Here is a 15,249-nt window from a genome sequence, read left to right on the forward strand (position 1 = left end):
CTGCATGGCTGTTTTCTTTGTTCTCTTTTCTTTGTCTTTCCCAAAGGCTCATACTTTGTCTTGCTTGCTCTCATCCACCTGCCATGCCACGTCCTTCCAATTGATTTCCCCCATCCGTCCCTTCTATGTTTGTTGCCTCTTGCCCCTTCCTCTATCTATGTTGTTTGCTGCCGCACAATACAAAAATAAAGGCAAGATGGAGGGAGAGCATGTTGGTGCATTACAAAAAAAGTTTTGAAAAGGTGTTATAACACTGTCATCGATGGTCTTGTCATAGTGCTTGTTTTTTTACGGTGCTTTGCACTTTTTAAAAACCTTTTGTCTGTGTTGCCCCTCCAAATGCCCTCCCTCCATCTTGTACCATCGCTGCCCTCCCTTCCTGCCTGCAATATAAAATGAAAAGAAGAAAAAGAAGATATGATGCGGCTTGTCCAAGCCACATCACTGCACGTTTTTGAAAACCTTTTGTCCCTGTTGCCCCACCCCTCCCCCACAGGCCCTCACTCCACCTTACCTCAGGGTCTGCACTCACTCCCAGCCAGCAAATTAAAAAAAGCATTATGTCACGCCCAACACTGTCTGGGTCATAGCACTTTTATTTGTTTTTCCCTTCAGGCATTCTGCAGTGCAGCTGTCTTCCTGTACAACTTGAGTAAACAAGCATTTGCAATGCAATAGGTCTCGCAATTGCATGAGTTTGAGCTATTGACATTGCAAATGACAATGCCTTTGGTTTTTGAAACATAAATATAAGACATTGTCATTTACAATGCCAATAACTTAAACTCGCGTAAATGCCAGACCTATTGCATTGCAAATGCTTGTTTACTGATTGTTAATGTAAAACACTATAGCCCGTCTACTTAATATTAGGTAGATGTAGTAAGGCCATTTTAGTAAATTTCAGCATGCGCTGGAATGGTGTGTTACTACTGCTTTGCTAGTTCTGAAACAATTGTTTACGAAGGACAGTGGTTACTGCACCACTGCACTAGGGCATGGATGAGCGCAAAGTCGCCCAGAATTTACACGTCACAAATCATGACAGAAAATGTAAACAGATACTTGATTTGAACGTGTTTCTTACGTGACATAATGATGATTGATACAATACACTCAACATTGCTATTATGGAGTGCCTTTATTTTAAAACTTGTGAATTTACTCATATTGTGTTTAACCATGTTAATTGAAACATTAATTTAAGAACCATCCTTAATTAATTGTTGTGCTCCATTTTTAACATGTGGCTTATGATTTTGAAATATTTGCTTTGTTATGTGAATAACATGTAGTGACTTTATTTTACCTCTGAAATTAACCTTTTACATGTAGAATATGATTTTAATAGAAACGAAAATGATTGTGCAATGTATGCATTTATGTTACATGTAGGTACTTTCAAATGTAGTTCTCAGTCATACTTACTATTGAGAAATGTGATTATTCGTTGTATGCTTATGCAACATGCAGTAAAATACTCAAGAAAGTATATTTGTTTATGTTTAACCCCTTTGCTGCGGCGCGAATTCCGCCGCAGCGCTGGGGGAGATTGGGGGGTTTGCGGCGCCGCTATGCTCATGACGGAACCACGCCGTCATGAGTCACGGGCGAGCTGTGCTCATGACGGCGCGGTTCCGTCATGACTCCACCCACTTGTGCTAATCACCCGCACAGGCGGGCAATTAGCGCCGCGTGGGCGGAGCAGCCGCCAACGGCCGCAGCATGACGGAACCACTCCGTCATGAGCACACGGCGCCCGTGGCTCATGACGGAGTGGTTCCGTCAAGGGCATGCAAGGGGTTAATTCAGCATATGTATATTAAATGTGCATCTTTGATTTAGTAGTTTAAGTTGCTATGATGCTGTAGACTTGTATTTCACCATTCTGCATTTCATAATTCACTGTCTACTGTTTCTACTAACTTGACAATTCTTGCAGGTGTTCTCATGCATTGCTAGTTTAGAATAGATATATTCTTGTATTAGAGAGAGATGCATAGCCTGGGAAGAAGACCTTGACAACAAGCACACGAGAACTGAAATGTTAACGAATGGACAATGTATCCCCAACCTGGATGTGTGAAAGGAATGATGATCCCATGTCTAGTGTGGAGCATTTGACGACTGTTGCAGCCCGCAATGTGTGAATCCAATGGACAATTGGATGTTGCAACTAATGGGGTGTCGCTTATGGACTTGTGGATTATAACTCACCTGTCGATCTGTCGGACGAGGAAAACTCACTTTTCCCCGAATAAGAGCCGAACTCTATTTCCCAAACATGTACTTCAGAACTGTACGGAGTCTGTCTGTGGACTCTTGCGGACGTCCTAGCAGAACCCCTTCTGCATACCCTATGCAGAATTCCCCAGGACCCCTTTTTCATACCCCTTCCATGATTGCTAACTGCCACTTGAATAGACTTTGGGAGGTTTAGACCTCAATGACTCTACCTTGGACTTTACCTTAACTGTGGCTTAGGCTGACACCTCCCCGACCCCTTGAATGCTCTTGACCGAGATTCTGCGATGCCAAATGCTTGTCCCTTCATATTTGCTGAGCCTTGCTGTTCTTTCCTCTATGGAACTCTTTGATTTCTGAGACTCCTCGAATAATTGAACCATTGTTCCCCATTGGACTGTGCTTGGGATAGTTAGACTACTTATGTATACTCCAAGTAATGCAGGATTGGTTTCTGAACATCAGGTACTAGTGCTGTTGTTCTGCATAGCAGGTGTTGAACTACTTGTATGTTTAGTTCTGATACTCCTAAATTTCTTTAGGACAATTGGGCTCCCTGTTGCAATATTGTACCTTTATAGTATGGTGTTGAGAGTATTTCTAGTTGAATTTGATTACTAATTTGTCATAGACTTGTATAAACGTGGCTACCGATTCCTGGTCCTCATTGTGTAGCCAAAAGGGTTGCACTGTCTAATGAAGAGGTTCGCTACTAACTATCTGTTCTCAGTGCACACAAGCAAGATTCATCGGAGGACCAAGAGCAAGGTGAAAGTGTGGGCCCAGAAAGCGCTGGATCAGCAGTACTCCAGTCAATCAACTGCACCACCAGCACCATCTTTCCCATTACACAATACATACCCCAGAAACCTAAAGTGGATTGCAGAACTCACCTGCAAACAACATAAGACAGAGGACTTTTAATGTGATCAGCAGGTCCAACCTGACAAAAGGCAGGTACACAGCACAATCCCCAGAGTGATTGTAAATATTAGCAGCTCTACAAGTGGCCTTACAATCACTTGATGATGCTTAAGCCTTACTGGGAAACCGTGTAGAGATGTACAGAACATGAGTTGAGGCATTTGAAGTACAACTGGATGTTAGAATGAACGGTGAACCACCACTTTGAAGGTCCTACCCAGGGAAAATCTGCAGTGCAGTAGAATGATTGTATGAAAAGTTCTGTTTTGAGAATTTTCTTGATACACAGGTGGTTTGCTTCTGCCTATAACCATCAGAGGTCCAATGGAGACCACTATACATGCAATTAAAAGAAGAGTTGGTATTTCCAATAGACACCTTTACTAGAAAGGTACATCAATAGCCAGGAGTGTAGCCAGAATGACAGCAGTGGTGGTGTGGACATGCCCCGTCAATCTCACTAAGTGAGGTTTGGTCAGTCACCTGGCACTTGTGGGCAGAAACCAGGGGAGAAATATAATGGCAAATCATAAATTTGAAACCAAATTTGGCGTGATCAGTCTGCACAAAGGGTTTGTTGCAAACCTCCTGTGATAAGTAGTGGATTTCTAATCACATTACAGCCGTAATATTGGTATAACCTTGGCAGGATTTAAATACTCCTTTATTTGGTGGTTTGGATGCTTCACCCAAAGATTATCCAAACTTGGTAAGATATAAAGACTACTTTACAGGCCTTTATAGGAATATTCTCAAAGATTGTTTGGGATATACAGCTGACAATAGTAAATTTGAAAGCATGAACTTAATTAAGTAGTGGTTACATATAAACAATCGCATCATCAAAGCTAGAACATTGGGCCCTATTTACAAGGTATGTTTGGTTGACACAACTTTATGACCGAGTTTGCCTGTTTTATGCCTAACATTAATTCACCAAAAAATCCCTGGCTGAATTAACCCCATTTTTTTGTATTATATTATATATATTTGTGTGTTTCCCAGTGTATATGCAAGTCTACACGCACCAGAATACAAAATGGGTTTTTTACAGAATGAACTACTCACACCGGATAACAGCAACAGTTGAGAGTTCATTATTACCACTGTACATGCTACTAATGGGTTGAGCCTCTGAGACAGATTATCAGGAACTCCAGTACTTCATTTTGAAAGGCAACCACAATGTCCTGCCTTTTAACAAGTGAGGAGGAGGCTGCCTAACCTCAATCTACGCAGCTGATCCTGCCCAACATTGCAGCAAATAGGGTGGAGCCCTCGGGGGGGGGGGATACATGCAACCTAACATCATGTAATATATCAGCAGGAGTTCCACATCCATGTTTGAAGCAAGGATTCTAAATTTTCAGCAGACATACCACCCAACTTCAGCCTGCACCTATGATTTAAATTTTTTAATTTAGACTGTTGACAACAAGCTGTATTTGCAGATATTTCATATTTGTAAGCCATCATCTCCTTCACCAGCCTTATATCTTCACTTTACCATGTCTTGGGTGATGGGTAAGTTGATGAAATGTAACCTATTTGATACTTAAGTCATATTCTCGTTCCCATATAACTCATGAGCTGTGATCTAGTATCTTTCATTTGACCAGTGTTGAGGTCAGAGACTTGATGATCTTGATGGGTTATTCTCTGTTTCGTTGGCCACACGTCAATTAACTGAGTCTTCCTGTAGTGTTACCTTTCCTCCTTCAATGCCTCAAAGTTCTCCATTGCAATCTTTACTTAACAGGCAGTGTCCAGTTCTTGTGGTGGGGACAGATGTATCCTCAGGAGTAGTTTTGAAGAAGAAACTGCCACCCTCTTAGGGACCAAGGATCACCTGCATATCACAGCGGATAGCAAGGGTGACCCCCATTGGTAGGGTAACAGAGAGCAGGGACAGCAAAGTAGCTGAAATGGGATAAGGGGAAATATCTGTAAGATATCCTCAAGACAAAATATGAGCCTATTATCTTCAAAATACATCACCGTCCTGCTGCCAAACTTCCCAAGTTAACTATTGGTTCAGAATACACTGCTGCTGAGAATCTGAATTATCAGCTGCTAGTTCAGAGGAATTATAGAACTGATAAATCCATCTGGGGGCTGATGTGAAGCTGACCCCAAAATAATTGAGTGGAGTTAATCAGAGGCAATCATCTAAGAATAGCTCCACTGCATCAGGGGTGAATGAGTCAAAATGGAAGTGGGCCAGAGGGGTGTCCAAAGCAGGGAGAAACAGGAACCAAGGTCACTCTCCCTATGCAGGGAGGACAGTAAGGCAGTAACTTAAACATTGTTGGAGTAATGTCTAAGTACCTAATCAGAAGCAGTTTAGCAAGTCCTCTCTCACACTGAGAAGACACTGCTCATCTGTGCCTTTTTAATAGATTTTTGTCTGATTGTTCATGGTGTCGGGTGCACTGGTTGCAACTGGGCATAATCTAAATTACACTGGCATAATTCCGATAATTTCAGGAATATTTTGTTGCTCTTGATTAGGGTTGTTATGCTTATTACACAAAATTCCAGAAAATACACCATTACCCCGTAATTATGAGCCATTACTGCCTACATGCCATTTGTGGTAGCAATTTACCGCAAACACACAGGAACAACAGAACAAGGCACTTGTTATTCACATGCTTTTTTTGTACATCATTTAGTGAAAAAGCTAATGAAGTAAGTGTTAACTGTGTCATGAGAAGGTTCTTCTTGATGTATTATTGAGGTGGACAGACTTTCAGCTATTCAATGTAAGCTGTGTAAGTCTTAATTTTCATTCTGGTGTCTCATTAGATATTGAGTGTTTTTACGTAACATGTGGGTGCATGTCAGAGTCTTAGTAGTTGGGTGTTTGGGATGCATCAGTTAAAGCCTTGAACATTGATTCACTAACATACTTCTAATGAATCTTGTTCTATTCTGTCACCTTGTTTCTATAAATGCTTGTATTGGTTCCGAACCGTGTTGTTATATTCCTTAAGTCCCTTTGAGCCTTTGTCTTTGCACCTTGTATTTCCCTAAATGTTTTTTCTCTGTGCCTGAATCCCCTTTACTGTATATCTACTGTCCATATGTTTGATTTTGCCAATTGTTTTACTCTCCCCAGTAGTCTTTCATCTCCAAGCTTCCATATCCAGTGACTGTTATTTTTGTAGATTGCTCATTCCTTGAGATCCTTGTCCTTGACCTTGCATCAGAGCAACTCCCAGTGGTGAAGATTTACCAAAAATATTTTCCAATGCCATAAGGTCCTGGTCCATGAGGCACCTAAATGGATAGGAGTAGAAATCAACCAAACTGATAGGAGGAAAATGTGAATGTAGCTTTACAATTATAAGGAGAATTGAGCCTAAGGGCCCCATTAGGATGGCGGTTGGAAAATCACCCTGACCACCATGGTGGCAGAAATCAACGATCCGCTGGTACCGCTGCAAAACCGGCAGTCGGATTAGGATCAACAGCCACAAAATCCCAACTGCGGTGAGACGACGCCACAAAAGACTGCCGCAAGCAGAGCTGGTGAAAATCCGACAGCGGCGGTCGGATTCGGAGCGGAAACACAGCAAACCACCGCGAGGCCAGCGGAGTGACCACACAGAAAATTAGGATTCCCCCGATGTGACAGCAGGACGTTCCGCGGTTTCCGACCGCCGCAATCACAAACAGTGATGAATGGGAGAGCCGGCGGAAGGGCTGGTGCATAGCCACCGCCGCGGACACTCCACGACAAATATGGCAGCTGACAAAAAAAACACACAACACGGCCACCAAGTGCACACATCAAACTACCTCTGCCCCCAAAAGCACCTAACACACCCCAAGGACACACTTCCATGGCAAATTCAAAAATACAAATCACAGGACAACCCACACCACACACTTGACATCAATACCCCATTTTGACACACCCACAGAGCTGAGTATAAAACCAGCCCCTTCCCTGACCAGAATCCTTTGCACTACTCCCTGTAGCAGATTGGATAGGCAAAACACCACACATCTCACCAGCAAAACAACACACATACACACCCCCACATCACCCCCACCACCCTCACAACTTCACCTCAAAACATTTGCACATCACACACCATGGCACAAAAGAAAATGCCCAACAGTGAGTTGTCAGTCATGGTAGAGGAGATAATCAGAGTAGAACCACAATTGTTTGGTCACCTGGTCCAACAGACACCATTAGCCACCAGAGCACAAATGTGGGAACAGATAGTCGACAAGGTCAATGCAGTAGGGACCATCCCGCACTCCAAGCAGGAAGTCATGAAGCGGTGGCATGACCTGAAGAGGGTTGTGAAACAGAAGAAGAACAAGAACCATCAGCTGGCTCAGATGACCGGCGGTGGCCCTCTCATTCCACCAAAAACATTCACTTTATGGAATGAGAAGGTGCTTGTCATACTGCATCCAGAGAGTCTTACAGGAATAGCCGTGGGAGTGCAGGCTGGTAAGGACAAACAAATGCATACCATTACATTGCTATGTACTGTCTTGCACAACCACAAAGTTACACCTCCTAGTCCCAAGTCCATTCATATGCACCACAATAACCAACACAGGTCTCACATATGTAACATCCACTCCATCTAAACAACCCAAAGGTAGCCTGCAACATTCCTAGGGTTGCATGTGTACAGGCAGCCAGCACTACAACTCCCACCAGGTACCCCTGTCCCACCCCTGAGCAGGATGCAGCAATCCCCCCACCCAGAAGCATGTGGCAGCCATTGTAGCACACCAACCAAACTTACAGGTAGGTAGCCATCTTCACAGGGAGGGCAGTTTGGCGGGGAGAGGCCTGCACTACAACTCCCACCAGGCACCCCGGTCCCACCCCTAAGCAGGATGGAGCACCACCACCACCCAGAAGCATGTGTCAGCCATTGCATTGTTCACCTTCATCTAACAGGTAGGTAGCCATTTTGCCAGGAAGGGCAGTTTGGGGTGGGAGGCCTGCACTACATCTCCCACCAGGTACCCCTGTCCCACCCCTGAGCAGGATGCAGCAATCCCCCCACCCAGAAGCATGTGGCAGCCATTGTAGCACACCAACCAAACTTACAGGTAGGTAGCCATCTTCACAGGGAGGGCAGTTTGGCGGGGAGAGGCCTGCACTACAACTCCCACCAGGCACCCCGGTCCCACCCCTAAGCAGGATGGAGCACCACCACCACCCAGAAGCATGTGTCAGCCATTGCATTGTTCACCTTCATCTAACAGGTAGGTAGCCATTTTGCCAGGAAGGGCAGTTTGGGGTGGGAGGCCTGCACTACATCTCCCACCAGGCAGCCCTGTCCCACCCCTAAGCAGGATGGAGCACCACCCCCACCCAGAAGCATGTGTCACCCATTGCATTGTTCACCTTCATCTAACAGGTAGGTAGCCATCTCGCCAGGAAGGGCAGTTTGGGGGTGGGAGGCCTGCACTACAACTTTCACCAGGCACCCCTGTCCCACCCCTGAGCAGGATGGAGCACTCCCCACCCACCCAGAAGCATGTGGCAGCCATTGTAGTCCACCAACCAAACTTACAGGTCGATAGCCATCCTGCCATGGAGGGCTGTTTGGGGGGGTGGGAGGCCTGCACTACAACTCCCACCAGGCAGCCCTGTCCCACCCCTAAGCAGGATGGAGCACCACCCCCACCTAGAAGCATGTGTCAGCCATTGCATTGTTCACCTTCATCTAACAGGTAGGTAGCAATCTTGCCAGGGATGGCAGTTTGGGGGTGGGAAGCCTGCACTACAACTCCCACCAGGTACCCCAGTCCCACCCACGAGCAGGATGGATCACTCCCCCTCCACCCAGAAGCACATGGCAACCATTGTAGTACAACAACTAAACTTACAGGTAGGTAGCCATCTTGCCATGGATCGCTGTGAGGGGGTGGGATGACTGCACTACAACTCCCACCAGGCAGCCCTGTCCCACCCCTAAGCAGCATGGAGCACCACCCACACCCAGAAGCATGTGTCAGCCATTGCATTGTTAACCTTCATCTAACAGGTAGGTAGCCATCTTGCCAGGGAGGACAGTTTGGGGGTGGGAGGCCTGCACTACAACTCCCACCAGGCACCCCAGTCCCATTCCTGAGCAGAATGGAGCACCTCCCCGAAGCTTGTGTCAGCCATTGCATTGTTCACCTTCATTCAACAGGTAGGTAGCCATCTTCTCTGGGAGGGCTGTTTGGGGGTGGGAGGCCTGCACTACAACTCCCACCAAGCACCCCAGTCCCACCCCTGAGCAGGATGGAGCACTCACCCTCCTCCCAGAAGCATGTGCCAGCCATTGTAGTACAACAACAAAACTTACAGGTAGGTAGCTGTCTTGCCATGGAGGGCTGTTTGGGGGTGGGAGGCCTGCACTCCACCTCCCACCAGGAAGCCCTGTCCCACCCCTAAGCAGGATGGGACACCACCCCCACCCAAAAGCATGTGTCAGCTATTGCATTGTTCACCATCGTCTAACAGGTAGGTAGACATCTTCCAAGGGAGGGCTGTTTGGGGGTGGGAGGCCTGCCCCACAACTCCCACCAGGCACCCTTGTTCCACAGCTTAGCAAGATGGAACACTCAAACACACACCCAGAAGCATGAGCCAGAAGGTCCACCCCAAGGGGACAACAGAGCAGGTAAGTAGACAGTACATGCACCCCACCATTCATATCAAAAAGCATCTAGCCATATGACAACACAAGCCCTCACATCCCACCAAAATTGACACGGATACAATATCAAATCACAGTGTGCAGACAGCTAAGCGTATGTAACTGTCACATAAACAAAAGTATGACTCACCAAATCCCATGTTGAAGCAAATCAGGGCACAAAAATGCACAACACTGAATGCTATCGGTATGTTCCATGTGGGCTGAGCTTGAAGGACCATATGAAAACAAAACAAGCATGGTCTGTAAAATAAATAACAAAGCACAGGACATGACAAAGGTATGCATGAGATGACAATGGCTAGTTCATGTGCAGATGTAACACCTGCCAGGCAGAGTAATCAGCAAAGATGGTTCACATCAAATTGTATTGCCGCCAGTTGTCAGATGACAACATGTCCTCGTAATCACAAAATCTGCATGTGGGGCATGGTATCCATTAACATGTCACACCATGAAAAATTAATGTATGTACCTCCACATCATGTCATGATGCCCATTACTGTGCAGACATACAATGTGATAAACAGTTAACTTTGTGTTGCATGACCTGTAAATTAGATACATTGAACACCAAGCTTGAGAGGTGCACGTCAATGACCATTTCCCCTCTGTCCCACAGGTGACCAACAACTGACTGCAGAGGACGACAACATCAACCTGCAGAGCCAGTCTCCACCCCCAGAACATGGACTCTCTGATGATGACTCCCTGGATTTTGAGGATGTGGAGCTTGAAGCCGGCCCATGTGGTATGCCAGGGTGCAACAGGTCCCAGGACCCCACTGTCCCCCCCCACTACCACACCAGCAACAACTACGCTGACCCCTGCTGGAACGACCTGTGTGGCCTCCACCACCACCTCCACCACCAGTGCTGCCTGCAACACTTCCCTGTGCCAGAGGATGACCACCCCACCCCACCAACTGAGGAGGGCAGGTAGAGTAGGCGGGTGCCTACAGTGGTGAGGCAACAGGTCTGTGACAGCAGGGCAGGTGGGAGGGCAAGGGGGAGTCTAAGCTAACAGGATACTGGGACCGAAGCCCTGGACAACATCACCAGAATCTTTGGGGCCTATGAACGGGCCCAGGGACAAACGGGCCAGGCACAGGAAGATTCCCGTGAGCTCTGCCTGCTGCTGAGGTCCATAGACACCTGCATGGGCCAAATCGTGGACCTCATGGGCCAGCTAGTGGCGGTTCTGAGGGACAGGCCTGCGGCACAACCAACACCTCCACCTCCCTCCGGTCGCCTGCAGGATGAAAGTTACATATCCTCCCCTGCAGGCACGGAGAGGGGGGACTCCTCAGGCCCCACTGGCCCTGCAGCAGAGGCCCCCCCTGCCAAACCTCTAAGGGGCCATGCGAAGAAATCCAAGGGAGGAACCCATGACAAAGAACCTGCCAAACGTCAGTCAAGGAGCCAGCCATGATGGCAACCCTCTTCACTTTGCCATTAACTTTGTTGACTGTCCTTCCCCACACTGTCATGTTAATGGCATCTGTCTGTTGGACTGGGTCACCACATTAATGTGGTGACTACTTGATTGTCTCATCTACCATCACTGACAACTCATTGCTTCACTATTCACCTTTTTGTAAATAGTCACTCCCCTGTCACATGTACCCATTGTAAATAAATACTCCTTGCACACATATGTTGTTGTGTATGCTCCATGTTTCACACAGGATGTGCAATGTTCACCATGATTACAATGTACCAGGAGCACAGATTGTTTGTAGGCAAGGAGAGGCTGAAGGGACCTAGGACAACACAACAGAACAATATTCACTAGTCAGGTACTCCAATCTGCACACATTACAATGAGCAATAGTACCGACATAGACATCCTGTATCTGTGCCAAACTACCCTGTCCCAGAAACATTGGCAGCCAGCACTGAGTCAACAACAGGCTGCAGTCACAAAGCTCACATAGACCATTTTACCAACAATGACATCAGCAGACAATGGCCCCGTTGTACATTGTCACTCACCTTCAAGTGAAGTAGCGGTTGATGAGCTGTTTATGCAGACCGACACCTTCCTCCTCTCCACTATCCTCATCACTGGACATGGGTTGGTTTGCAGGCGGGGGCCTCGGCTGCTCATCAGCATCCAGGAGCAGGAGTATCTTTTTGTGCAAGGCCAGCTTGTGGAGCATGCAGCATTCAACTACAATCTGACACACCTTTTTGGACGAGTACATCAGTGCACCTCAGGTCTTGTCCAGGCAGCAAAAACGTGACTTCAGGGTACCGAAAGTGTGCTCCACCACACCATGTGTCCTCCCATGGGCATCATTGTAGCGGACTTCACTTGGGGTTCTGGGATTCCGCAGTGGGCACCGCAACCAAGGACAGTTGGGATGTGCAGAATCACCTAGGTGTGAGATACACAGACCAACTTTGTAATATAACTGTGGCAGAGGACAGCATGTCACACACACAGCACGCAACTTGACTCCGCTTACTCACCCACAATCCATACACGCTCCGGAAGCAAATTATCCATCAGCTGTGGCCCAATGCTGTTACGCATGATGTACGAGTCATGGGCCGAGCCAGGAAATTTGGCACAGATGTATGAGATGATCATATCCGCCTGACACACCACTTGCACATTGATGGAATGGAAATATTTCCTGCTCCTGTAGATGTGCTCACGTGCCTGTGGTGGAACCAGGCCAACATGTGTGCAGTCAACGACACCAACAACATGGGGGATGTGCCAAAGGGCATTCAAATCACCGTTAACACCCGCCAATTCATGCCTCCTGGGGAAATGGATATATCTGTCCTTGTAAATCATCATAGCGGACATGACATCCTGTAGCACCATGCTGAACATAGGTTGCGGCATCCCACCTGAGCTGGACACCGTGTGCTGGAATGATCCAGTAGCAAAAAAATGCAGGGCTGCCATCACCTTAGACGTTGGGGCGAAAGCAGTTGGAGATGTTCTGCGAGGCTGCAGGTGGGGCTCCAACATAACACATAGGTCTTGTAGGGTGTCTCTATCCAGACGGAATTTCCGTATTACCTCCTTATCCTCCATGTCTGGCAGCACTGTGAAGGGACGATGCATATTTGGTCTCCTCCTAGTTGAGATGAAAGGGGACACATGTCAATGCAATACATCATGAGATGTGTACAACATCTTACGTTTTGACTGACACAACTCCAACAATGACTGTCATCACAGTTGAGTTACAGACCACCTTACATGTAGGGACACCTTCAGCTACACTACTAGTACACTTGTCCCCTTTCACACAGCAAGTACCTCCAAAACAATATCTGACTATGAGAATGCACAAATGAATATGGCCACATCTAGCATAGGCAGCCCTGAGAGTATTTCATACAGCATATGTGTGAAACTCCAACACCACTGTCTCATACCTAGCTGCTCTACCTGCCACACCTTCAGGCCTAAGTTGAACAGGGCACACATCAACAACACCATGAGCACAGTCTGTGCGTAAACAACAAGTGTGTGCATGAGCCAAGAAAAGTAGACAGTCAAATCTGCACATTGTTCATTAAGACATTCATCACTGTGATTTTCTCAACCCTTTCACACATTGACATATGTACTAGGCCTGGGCTAAAATTTCGTTCCGTTCGCGGAAATTGCGATAATTTGATATTTTTGCGTTCCGCGGAAAGCGTAAAAATGTCAAAATTTCCGCATTCCGCAGCTTGGCGATAATTTGTTTCTTGCTCGCGCTGTAATAATACATTCTCGCGTGCGCGCGATCGCCTTACCTGAATCCCTGCGTTCGCCGACAAGTTTTCTTGATCCGGTCGCGTTCTCCATGAGATGTTGTATTGTTTTTAGCCATTTGCGCTGTCTCGCGCCCGCAGTGACGTCATGCGTCGCGCGATCACGTCTTTCTTCTCGCAATCATGCACCGTGAGACAACTGAAAACAAGATGGCTGCACCCGCGAGCAACCATATCGGTAAGTTGGCGAGCCGCAACCATGCAGAAAATCTCGCGAACATGCGGGAAAAAAACTTCCGCATCTTCGCGATATTTCCGCGTGTTTGCGATCATTTTTAACATTTTCGCGATAATTTGCGAAAGTGGATTTAGCAAATTCCGCCCACCCCTAATATGTACCCATTGGAGAGTCCATCACAACACTATTCTGTGTACACGCTCAGCAATATCACAAGTGACATGTGAGGGAGTACATGCCAATGTTTTCAATAATATACACCAACATGGCATGTGTAGTCAGCAGTGGGATAAATGTCACATTGGCATTGTGTGCACAATGTTGTGCAATGAATCATGTGTCTACTGTGCACTGTTGAGAACTGGCCATTGGCCATTCACACAGCATGATGTGTCCATAGGTGCTGTCAAAGTGCTCCGCAACACAAATCACGGTCACTGGCTCCAATGTATGGCAGCCATATCATGGTAGCGACCGCCTGGCCCCTGCAGTGTGTCACCGCCAATGCCAAAGCCACACTTGCGGTAGTGATAGATATATATATCTATATGGTCAAATGGCGGTTGGCATGCTTCGCCATCCACATCATGGTCATAGGCACCAATGTATAGCAGCCATATCACGGTAGCGACCGCCTGGCCCCAGCGGTGTGTGACTGCCAATGCCAAAGCCACACTTGCGGTAGTGGCAGATATATATGTATGGTCAAATGGCATTTGGCATGCTCCGCCACCCAAATCACGATCAAAGGCACCAATGTATTGCAGCCATTCCGCAGTAGCAACCGCCTGGCCCCGGAGGTGTGTTACTGCCAATGCCCAAGCCTTTACAGCCAATGGGACCCCAATTGCGGTAGCCTAAGGCAATTTTGAAAATCGCGGAGGGCGTGCTCCGCCACCGCGGAGCAGGACATTGGATGCAATTGAAAGATGCACGGCCGCGGTAGCGACCGTCTGGCCCCTGCGGTGTGTCACCGCCAATGCGCAAGCCCTTACAGCCAATGGGAACTGCAATCGCGGTAGCCTAATGCAATTTTGAAAATCGGGGTAGGCGTGCTCCGCCACAGCGGAGCCAGTCATTGGATGCATTAGAAAAAAGCTGACCTGGAACACCAATTGCAGCAGCTTAGAACCACTGAAACTACCCCAGGGGGCTATATATGTGTGGGAGAGAGACTCACATTTCCACTGCTTCCAGACATTGCTGCCTGACACCCCTCACTACCAACTGCTGCTGCGCCTGTCTCCAGACACTGCAGCCTGAAACCCCTCACCACCAACTGCTGCTACTCCTGTCTCCAGACACTGCTGCGTAACACTCCTCACAACCAACTGCTGCTGCTCCTGTCTCCAGACACTGCTGTCTGACACCCCTCTGTACCAACTGCTGCTGCTCCTGTCTCCAGACACTGCTGCCTGACACCCCT

The 15,249-nt window shown here is 47.3% G+C and overlaps 1 protein-coding gene across 2 annotated transcripts in view; it reads left to right on the top strand.

Annotated features, from left to right (window-relative positions):
• LOC146812411 (uncharacterized) overlaps positions 1–15,249 on the top strand; it is a 249,307-nt gene that overhangs the window by 203,260 nt on the left and 30,798 nt on the right. The gene's annotated exons all lie outside the window — the stretch shown is intronic.

The sequence above is a fragment of the Triturus cristatus genome, chromosome 7 (genome assembly GCF_964204655.1).
Source record: "Triturus cristatus chromosome 7, aTriCri1.1, whole genome shotgun sequence".
In the NCBI taxonomy this organism is placed as follows: domain Eukaryota; kingdom Metazoa; phylum Chordata; class Amphibia; order Caudata; family Salamandridae; genus Triturus; species Triturus cristatus.